General features: G+C 55.6%; 1 long non-coding RNA gene across 1 annotated transcript; it reads left to right on the top strand.

The window, feature by feature from the left end:
• Positions 1–8,023: 8,023 nt before the first annotated feature.
• LOC139436314 (uncharacterized) lies at positions 8,024–8,454 on the top strand. The gene is made up of 2 exons (XR_011645574.1): positions 8,024–8,092; positions 8,290–8,454. It is a non-coding gene; the product is annotated as an uncharacterized lncRNA (long non-coding RNA).
• The last annotated feature ends 1,991 nt before the right edge of the window (positions 8,455–10,445 follow it).

The following is a 10,445-nucleotide window of genomic DNA, read 5'->3' on the forward strand; positions in this document are numbered from 1 at the left end:
GCTGCCCGCTGAAGCCTGGGCGAGCTATGGGTGGACACGGCTCGGGGCAGGCGGCCACCCCGCTTCAGGGCCGCCTCTTCCCGGGCGCCGCCCGCAGCCCGCGCGCTCCCCGCCGCCAGCCTTCCCCTGCGCTCTTCAACGCCGAGCCTCCACCAGCCACCCCAGCGCCGAGGTTCCCCGGCAGGACCCGGCGCTGGGCCCCGCCGGCCGCGACCCGCCGCGAGGCCGAAGAGGGGACACTTCTCTTGGCAGGGGCAGGCTGACGCGCGGAGGACACAGGCTCAGCTACAGGTGGGCGCCCGGGAGAGTGTCCCCCAAGTTCACCCAGACGTAAGAATCCCGGACCGGTCCCAAAGTGGGAAGGGCCGCGAATTTATCCTCCGGCGGTGGACAAGGAGAACTCCTCCAGGACGGACGCAGCCTCTGGGCGAGGAGCTGGGAAGCCCTGGGAGCAGGTGGGCGATCGGCCGCATGAAGCGCAAGGCGTTGCCCGGCGCAGGCCTGCGGCCTAGCATGCTGCCCCCAGAGCCCACGGGCGACCGCCGTGACCCCCGGGACCGAGAGCTCCCTGAAGTCACTTCCTTGACATTCGGCACCCCCTCTTTTCAGGGGGACCCTCTGTTGGTAACTGTGTCGGCCCTGGAGGTGCCTGTTCCTGGGCAGGGGCTCCCACGGTGTGGAAATGACCGGCTAGATGGGGAGGAGCCCCTGCCCGCACGGGCTGACCTGTCCCTGGAGACCCGCCAGCAGGGGCTCCCACGGCTGCGTGCCGGGCCAGCGGCCCCACCGAGGCGGGAGCTGGGGGCGGGCGCCCCGCAGCCGGGCACAACTAGGCTCCCGGGCGACGCTGGCGCACTCACGTCTGACAAGTGCCGCCACTCGCCCGCGCAGGTGCAGCCGAGCCGGCGAGGGGACGGAGAAGTGAAGGACACAGCCGCGGGGAGCAGGTGGGCTGCGAGGAGAGCAGGAGGGCAGCCGCTGCCCGGGCCCCCGGCCTAGCCAGCCAGTTTATTCTATAACCTTAGTACAAACAGCGCGACAGCAGTTCCCGCGGGAACCGCTCGTTTCTAGGTCCTTACAACCGCACCGGGACGCTTTGATCTCACTAGCCCCCTGATAACACGGTTTTCTTAGACTTCCTGCCCACGCGCGGCATCGTTTGTTCACCACGTAACCTTGCCCGGGCACCTCCTCCTTTATCTCCAGGCTCTCCCGGGGCACCGCCTTCTTTATCTGCAGCCTTTCTGTGAACCTTGGGGCCTGCTTTGCAGGCCCCACACAGAAAAGCCCGGGGCTAGCGTCTGGAGGGAGCACAGACGCAGGGAGCACAGACGCAGGTCGTGGTGACCGGGCACTGCCCAGCGGGCAGCCTGCTCGCCCCTGCTCGTCTCCACGCGGCTCTGGCTTCCTCCTTTCCCTCATCCTCCCCGTCCTTTTAGGTACTATCACCCCCATTTCACAGACGAGGAGACTGAGGCCCAGCAAGGTTAAGTAACTCGCTAAGACCACACAGCCCTGCCTACCGCACGCTCCTCCCCAGGCCCGTGCCTCGCGCAGAGGCCGCGCAGGGTGGCCCCCAGCAGCCCCGCTCCAGCGCACCCCCGCGTCGCCTGCTCTTCTTGGGCGCCACTGCCCACAGCTGCTTCGGCCCGGGCCCCCGAGTGTCCTTTCCAGCTCCAGCCTGCCCTCGGCCCATGCCCCGTCACCGCCAGCCTGTGAGAGCTGGCCTCCAGCGCCACCTCCTCCACTCACTCGGGCTGCGCCTCCTCCGGAAGGCCGAGCTCCCCTCTCCTCCTGTCTCACCCCGGCCTTCCTCCTCCCAGTTCTCTCACCTTCTTACTCTCCGACCTCCTCAAAATTTCCCTTGAACCTCCCCTGGCCTTTATTTTTAAAAATTATTTACTTATTTATTGCTACCCACCCCCTCACTGTTGGCACTTGCTGTGTCTATTTGTCTTCCTTGTTTCTTTAGGAGGAACTGGGAACCAAACCCGGGACCTCTGATGTGGGAGGGAGGAGCCTAGTTGCTAGAGCCACCTGCATTCCCTGCTTTCTTTGGTCTCTCATTATGTTTTTCTTGTTGCATCAACTCTTTGCATCACCTCACCATGCTTGCCTGTCACGTCAGCTCACTGTCTTGCTTGTTCTCTTTAGGAAGCACCACGAGCCTCCAGTCCCTGTTTTGCTGTGTCTTCATTATGTTTCTTCTTCTTGTGTCTCTTGTTGTGTCATCTTGTTGTGCCAGCTTGCTGTGCCTGCCCATCACACCAGCTCACTATCTTCTTTAGGATATCGAACTAGGGACCTTCCCGTGTGGTAGGCGGGAGCCCAGTCACGTGAGCAGCATCTGCTTCCCATTCTGTGTCCTTTAAATTCATAGGTCTCCTCACGACCTCACTCTAGACCCCCCGCGCCTGCTCTTCACACTCGTTTGAAGAGAACCAACCTTCAACTCTCCCGTCCCCTTACTCTCCTGTCCCACCTGCCCTGGCCGCTGCCTGCCTTCCGCGTGCCATACCTGAAGACTGAGCCACAGCAGCAAACGAGCCCACGGGCGCGTGCTGGCACCCACACAAACGTGAAGCAGCCAGTCACCCCGCCTGCCCGCGCCGGCCCCCTCAAAGGAGCTGACCCTGCTTCCCATTTCCAGGAGGCAGGGAAGGCCCAGCCCCTCACCGGGGGTGCTGCCCTAAACGCCCGCTCGGGCGGCGGGACGGGCGGGCTCCGGGCCAGGCCTGGAGGCAGCCGTCCGCAGCGCCGCTGGGCGGGCTCTGGAGGTGGGCCCCGGGCGCCCCAGGCAGCTCACGCTCAGGCTGGAACAGAGAGGGCAGCTCGTGCGTGCCAATGGGTGCAGAAGGCGCTCCAGCGGCACCCACGCCTCCCCACCCAGGCCCTGCTGGAGCAGCACGGCCGTGAGCACCTTCCAGGAGCAGCGCAGGCTGCCAGCGCAGGGTAAAAGCCTGACAGCCGGCTGCCGTGGTCCAAAGGACTCGCAAACTCAGCACGTGGATTTCCGGGCTTTGGGTAGCTGGCGGGAGAAGGGCCGGTGTGTTTACTGGTGCCCGGGGGTCCCACCGTGCCGGGGCCTCTGAGAGCGTATGATGCCATACTAGGAAGCAGCCTATCAGGTCGAGCCGGTGAGAACGTCCCTTTTACTGTAGTACTGTGCTGCCTTACCAGTGCCTGCAGGGACAGAGATCACGAGAACCTCTGCCAAACCCTGGCCGAGTTCCCTGAGTCGCTGGGAACCGGCAACCTGTCAGGACGGAAGCGAGCTGAGCCTACTACAGCTCACTGTGAGCCCACACTGACCCGGACGGGCTCCCGCCGCCGCGCCGCCGCCTCCTACGCCATCTGTGCAGTCACGTCTGGAAGTCTGTCCACGGCGGCTGTCGCGCTCACTCGTTTAAAGGCCCACCTGCTGGGAGCAGACGTGGCTCAAGCGGTTGAGCGCCTGCTTCCCACACGGGCGGTCCGCGGTTCAAACCCCAGCTGCGGTGCTACCCTAAAAAAAAGATAAAAACAAGCGCCGCACCTGTGTCTCTTTTTGTAAACTAGAGTTTTATTCCTGAGGAAGGGTGCTTTCTCTTCTTTGCTCACTGTCACACCCCCAGCACCTTAGAACATAAGAAGGGACGACGGTCCCCTCGATGGATTCCTGTGTTTGCTCCCGTCCTGCCTCCAGGCCCTCGCCTCTCTCTCCCCAACCCGCAGGCACGGCTGCCAGGGTGCACGGCTGGGCTGGGAGCCCCGGGTGTGTGGGTGGGCCGGGACTCTGGGGGCAGTAGCCCACCCAGCCCTGGTCACACAGCGCCCCCAGGCTGTGTTTTTGCCCTTAGCGTAACCCCTAAGTTTGTACCTGGATTCAAATCCTGGCGCCACAATTTAATAGACGTGACCGTGGGCACGTACTTAAACTGCCTATCAGCCTAACCATCCCTGAAATAACAGGAATAGTTTCTCCTTCATGCGGCCCGTGCCATCAGCAGCTGGTGCCAGGCTGCCCCGGCGCTGGAGCCCGAGGATACCGCTCTTCTTGGGTAATCCTCGAATATTTCGTGCTTGTTGAGGTAGACAGCACCATTTCCTCTGAGAAACCACTACAGGGGAAGAGAGAAAGAAACGTGTTTCTCAACACCTCGGGGCTATCTGGCGTCTCTCTCTTTCCCCTCATGGGAATTACATAAAAGCATCCCCTGTTTTCTTTAATATCGTCAGCTGGTGGTCCCAACACTACAAAAGGATAAAAACAGCAACAATAACAGAGGCACCAAGAATATGAAAAAAGTAGGTAGACAACCCAAATGGTTTGGGCACTGAATGGTCTCCCTTTTGTTTGCTCATTATAAACTCCTTAGCACACAGTTTTAAGGCAAAAGACAAAGCAAAACAACAAAAACCCCACAAAACAAACAGAACCAAAAAAGATGTCTTTTTTTTGGTTAAACATCAGAACTATTATTATTAAAACCTAACAACTAGCACACCACATTTTAAAAGGCAGTGCACCAGGGAATGAAATGTCCCTGCCTGTCTCCAGGTTCAGGCAGCTCCAGGATTCTCTACTTGAATATTAACAACGCTCCCTAAATGTAACTCGGCTAAACCCGGCATGTTGACAGGAAAACAAGCAAACAATCCAACAAAAAACTGCCAGTCCAGACAGGCAAGCTCATGAGCCAGGGCAGAAGAGGGCTGGGAGGCGCACCGCGGCGTGCTTCAAAAGTAGTGACGCAGTGACACAGACAAGCTGCTAAGAGCAGCAAAGATCATTTGGATTGTGATGTAAAGGGGTGGCGGGAGGGGGAGGGAGGAAGGAAAACCTATTTCAATCCGGCGGCTTAGACGCAGAATGGAAACGTGAAGGAGTTTATAAAACACCTGCTGTCAATCAGACCCATCCCCACCCTTCCGAGATCCCCTGGCAAGCAAGTATGTATATGTTTGCCTGTTCGGACATTCCACGTGCAGGGACTCTGCATTGTGTTCTTCTGCGCCAGGCTTCGTTCACTTGGCACAGTGACCCAAGGCTACTTCTCGTTACTGCTTCTGAGTGAGGTTACTGCAGCTGCCTGGTGTTCTGAAGGCATGGGCACAAAGAAGACTAACAGCCAGTTTTTACAACTAAAAAGCCTCATGGGTCAGAGCAGACAGACAAGTGAGAATTATGAGTGCTTGGTAAATACCCAGCACTATTCAAAGCACTTTACTTGGATTAACTCATTATTTCTTGTAATGGGCCAGGGAACTAGGTATGTGTTAGGGGGCTGCAATGATTAACTAGCTGTAGCTCAGTTTCCCCTGATGTGCCCTGGGAAAAGGCAAGCCCCTCCCCTGTGTCTGAGGGCATGGCAGGCGCTTTCCCACAGGTGAAAGGAAGAAACCTCATAGAGACAGGAGTAGAGGGAGATAGAGACCTTCACCATCTGCCTGTCAGAGAGAGATGGAGATCTTTACTACCTCCACCTGCATATCAGAGGGAGAGCGAGATGGATACCTTCACTATTCACATATCCTTTAATTCCTACAGATGAAAAGAAACATCAGCTCCTGCAGCATTCCAAGAAGCCAGAGACTCCCTCAACCCCTCCCACTACCTCACTGGGACCCTCAACCTCCCCCCCCCACTAACTACCATTCCCCCGCCTAGGAAAGTTCCGTATGAATTCAAGTCCCCCCCCTTCCAGGAGTGGGCTGAAGTCTGTTCTTCACACCCCTCCATTGGGAGAGCTTCTCAGTAAGTACACTTTCTGCCTGTGGTCAATCAGTCTCCGCGTCCCAGTGGACGCCGTTTTCCTCCAACAGACTGTATCGCTATCATGCCCGCGTTATCAGTGAGGACGAGGTACGTGAAGGTAAGAAACGCGTCCAATGTCACACTCCTAGCAAGCAGGAGAACCAGAATTTGAACACTGGTAATCTAACCTCCGATCTTCCACCCTTAAACACTAAGTATACTACCCCTCTTCCTAAATGAACTTGCTGTTACAATGTAATGTGATATGGAACATGGGGCAAGCAGCAAAATTCTACCTGCAGATTTAAAGATTTTACTTCGACAGCCTGAAATAAGTTAAAGGCGAGGATCAAATGACATGAGGTCCACAAAAGTATAGCAAGGGTACGTTTTAGAAAAATAAAATTTTTGTGAGTGGGCAGGAAATGGACCCTGATTATGGTATAAGCTCCTCCTAACACTAAGGGTTTTTGTGACTATTACTTGTCTTGAATAAACCATGCAAAACGGATTAAAGCAAATGCCCCAGAATGACACAGACCAACAAAACCAACAACTTGAGAGCTTCCTAGAGCTCTGCGTTCCATGCTGGGCTGGCAGAACCACCCGGAGAACCGGCCTCGGGCTGACACAGTCCAGTGGGCTCACTGCTGGTGGAGAGGTCCCTGGTGGGAGGCTGGGCTGGGGTGGCTGGTGGGGGTGGGGGGGGGTGGATGACAGGCTGGAAGCACAGGGCCCACGCGGCCCCGAGCAGGTTCACTGGGCAGGGCGGCTGCCCAGGACACTCCACTCCATTCTGGGGGCGGGGGCGGCACGGGGAGCCGACGACAGGCTTGGCTCCAACTTGACGTCGGTGGTTGCTTCCAAGCTGTGTGAGCTGAGATAGGAAACCTGGGCTGCAGCCCCCCTTCTGCCACTCTCCGGGGGCCCTGGACAAGTTTAACTTTCCTTGTCCCCAGTTTCTGCATATGTGTACTGGCAAGTTTGAACTGGACGCATTTTCACATCCGTGTTAACTCTAAAGTTATGGAAGGACACCTGCTGAGTACGACGACAGCAGTCACAGATGAAGGCACAACCTTCCTTGGTGGAGAACACTCGCCCTCCCTGTGGGCAACTCTGCAAGCCTGCTAGAGAGGATCTTGAAAATAGAGAGTGGAAAATAACATCACTAACATACCAATAACAATGCATCCACAGATATCCTGGACTTAAACAGCAACTGTTTAACCCCTTAATAAGAATTTCCTTTCAAAAGGGCTTGCTTCTGAAGCGGGATATGTTGAGATTAGAACCCCGCCCCCCATTTCTGCCTTCCCCTGCCCACTCCAGCTCCACTCAGGAGGCAGCAGTTACCCTACGCCATTGCCCCAGGCAGGTACGAGGCAGGACTGCACCCAGAAGTAGCTGGCAGGTTCTTCTGGCTTTATTTTCGCAAATGAGGTCTTAGGGCCAGAGGCTGGAGAGGCTTGGCCAGGAGGGACAGGGAGCGGTGGGGTGGGTGGGTGGAAGCTGAGAAGCTTGAAAGACATGAAGGGAAAGAAGCGTGTGGGTCCCAGAAAGACTGGCCCATGCAAGACCCCGGCGGTGCTTCCGGGCTAGGGAGCGGTAACCTGCGGGGCCAGGAGGAGAGGACACCTGCCCCTGCCCCTGCCCCCACCCCAGCCAAGAGGTCTGGGCAACCGGTAAGATCTGTAAATAGTGACTAGCCGGGGGTTGTTTCTATTGTTTCCAGCCTGGTGAGATTAATGATTAATGTGGAAGGCTTCAAATTAATACGGAGCTGAAATACAGAAAATAAAGGGAGAAGCAGTATTTCTTGCACACCTGAGCATTTAGAGATTCAGACCCTCTACACTTTCATTTTACATACTGGAAAAGAAAATGCGAGCCAGCCTTGGAACTGCTAGCCCTTTCTGTGTCAGACCACGGAGGCTCACAGAGGCTCAGCTCACAGAAGCGCCGGGCTGAGGGAGCTTGGGATGCAGCCTTCACCAGGGCTGGCTGAGGACAAACCCTGGCTGTTCCCTGTCTCCAAAATGGACTGGTTGTGATGATTAAATGAGATGGGACGTGTAGCTCACATTTTTGGGTCCCTTGCAGTGTCCTGCACTTGGTAGATCGTTTGTTGATTATTAAATTACTTATTGACTATTAAACCTGATCCAACCCACAGTGAAACCGGCATCCAGATAGGGAGCTGGTTTCGTGACCTTGGCCAAGTCTGGCTGTCAGTAGAGCCAGGGCTCTGAATCCTGTAGACGCGTCAGGAAGGTCAACATCGATCTCCATTACAGGACAGACGGTTCTCTTGGCTTGAGTACAGCGGTTTCAGCGCATGGACCCCAACGCCAGGTACCTTGCCTTTGAACCCCGGCTCTCCACTGCCGTGTGTCATCAGGTGGGCTCCCCGGACCTCGTTGTTGTCAATGGGAAAACGAGAATAACAGCAACACCCAACTTACCAGCACTCAGAACAGCGTCTTGCTCAGAGCACGCGCTCCTTATGTGTCTGCTGTTCTTACTGATGTTATTATTAATAATTTGTGCAGAGACTAGGAGAAAAAGCCTGACCAGGACCAATAGGAAGGAAAGTCAAGTTTGGGGGCATTTGAGAGAAGTCCGCCATGAACCACGGTGACCTTTCCCACGTTGCAACACTGGATTTCACAATAACACAACTTTGGAAATTACCCAAGTAGAAAGTTGTATGGGACGTCTGTGTGTGGAGGGGGGAGGGAGCGTGAGAAGGGGCTTTAAATGAAATATAATCGGTGCAAAGAGGGTCACTTATCCATATCCCTTTAGCATAAATGTGTTCCTTCTCTCTTGCATTCCAGCGCGGTCCAAGCTCTTTAATCATAAAACAAATAAGAATCTTCTCTCGACTGGACACCCTCTCTCTTCTGGCTAAAGAACAATTTGTTCCTTCTTTTACAACCAAATTCCTCAGAAAGGAAGCCTATCGATTCCACTCAGTATTCCCATCACCTCTAACCAGTCCTCTTTTTACCCCTTGAGATCTGGCTTTCCCAGGGGAACTCCCCTCTCCAAGTCCACCTCCTCCTTAGCGTCTCTTGCCTGAGCCTCTGTGTTCTTCTTTTTTTTTTTTTTAGCATTTGATAGCTTCAGCCACTTATTTCTTCTTTAAAGATTTATTTTTTTACTTGTTTCTCTCCCCTCCCCCCCCCCAGTTGTCCCCCAGTTGTCTGTTCTCTGTGTCCATTTTGCTGCATGTTTTTTGTCTGCTTCTGTTGTCAGCAGCACAGGAATGTGTGTTTCTTTTTGTTGCGTCATCTTGCTGTGTCAGCTCTCCGTGTGTGCAGCGCCATTCCTGGGCAGGCTGCACTTTCTCTCGCGCTGGGCGGCTCTCCTTACGGGGCACTCCTTGTGCGCTGGGCTCCTCTACGCGGGGGACACCCCTGTGTGGCAGGGCACTCCTTGCGCGCATCAGCACTGCACATGGGCCAGCTCCACACGGGTCAAGGAGGTCAAGGGTTTGAACTGCGGACCTCCCATGTGGTAGGCAGACGCCCTAACCACTGGGCCAAGTCCGCTTCCCTATTTCTTCTTGAATTATGTCCTCCCTTGGTCTCCCTGATCTTCTTGTAATCTTTCTGTCATTCTGATTTTCCCCAGTTCCTTTTCGTTCTCACACCCTGCCAGCTTATAGGTTGTCCCCAAAATAATGTCCTCAGCTTTAGGCTTCCTCTTTCGGTCATCATACTTGTTTTCACAAGTTGGACCATCAAACCATGCTCCCAAGGCTCTCTCTCTTGCCCTGACCTCAAAGTGTGTATTTCCTGTCGACTAAAGAGTATCCCCACTTGGGTGTCTATTATAAGTTCAGACTCAGTATGTCCTTAAGTGACTTCATAGTAGTTTGAATTTTGAAAGTCCTCATATAATAAAAACTTTTCTGCATGGCACTCAGAGGGATTTCAGTGGATTTCTGCCGTGTCAGAGACCCAACTTCTGTGTGACGCCATCTCCACCAGTCTCATAGGTTGTAAGCAACTTTCTGCTTTACTCTCCTTACACAATTCATTGTCAAGTCCTATGTTTTTCCTCCCAAACGTCTCTTGAGTTGTCCTTCCTTTTACATTTGCATCACCCTGGTTTTAGCCTTCCATTCAATAATGAGTATTGGGTACCATCTCCCAGGACTGATGTCAGCCGATGAGGCTCGACCGGCAGGGACAAAACCGCATCCCTGCCCTCAGGAAGCCGGCAGGCAGGTGCGGGATGCTGCCAAGCACAGGCAGCCGCGAGGGGGGCGTGGCAAGCACGGTTAGACTCTGACGGGGCGAGCCTGGAGCTCGCAGCACGCGGGGGGGGGGGGGGGGGACACAGCCGGACCCTGTGGGAAGGGACCTCTCCACGGAGGCTGCAGACCGGAAGCCTGGGGCTCAGCAGGAGTTGGCTGCTAGGGAAACGGGGGCTTTCCCGGCAGGGGCCGCCAAGCAGCGGTGTCGAAGGATGAGGGGTCCCCGGCTGGCGAGGGCGGCTCGGAGGGTCTCAGGGTGGAGCTCAAGGTGGGAGCTGCTGGGAGGCCAGGCTGGAGAGGACACGCCGGGGTCACATCCAGGAGGGCCCCTGCACCCCTTCTGGAGGGGAGCTGCGTAAAGGTTTTGAGCTTTGCTGCTGCACTAAACTCAAATTCTTCAAGGCCTCTGTGATTTGGCTCCCCTAATTTAGCCGGTCTTCC

This window comes from Dasypus novemcinctus, chromosome 13 (genome assembly GCF_030445035.2).
Source record: "Dasypus novemcinctus isolate mDasNov1 chromosome 13, mDasNov1.1.hap2, whole genome shotgun sequence".
Lineage (NCBI taxonomy): Eukaryota > Metazoa > Chordata > Mammalia > Cingulata > Dasypodidae > Dasypus > Dasypus novemcinctus.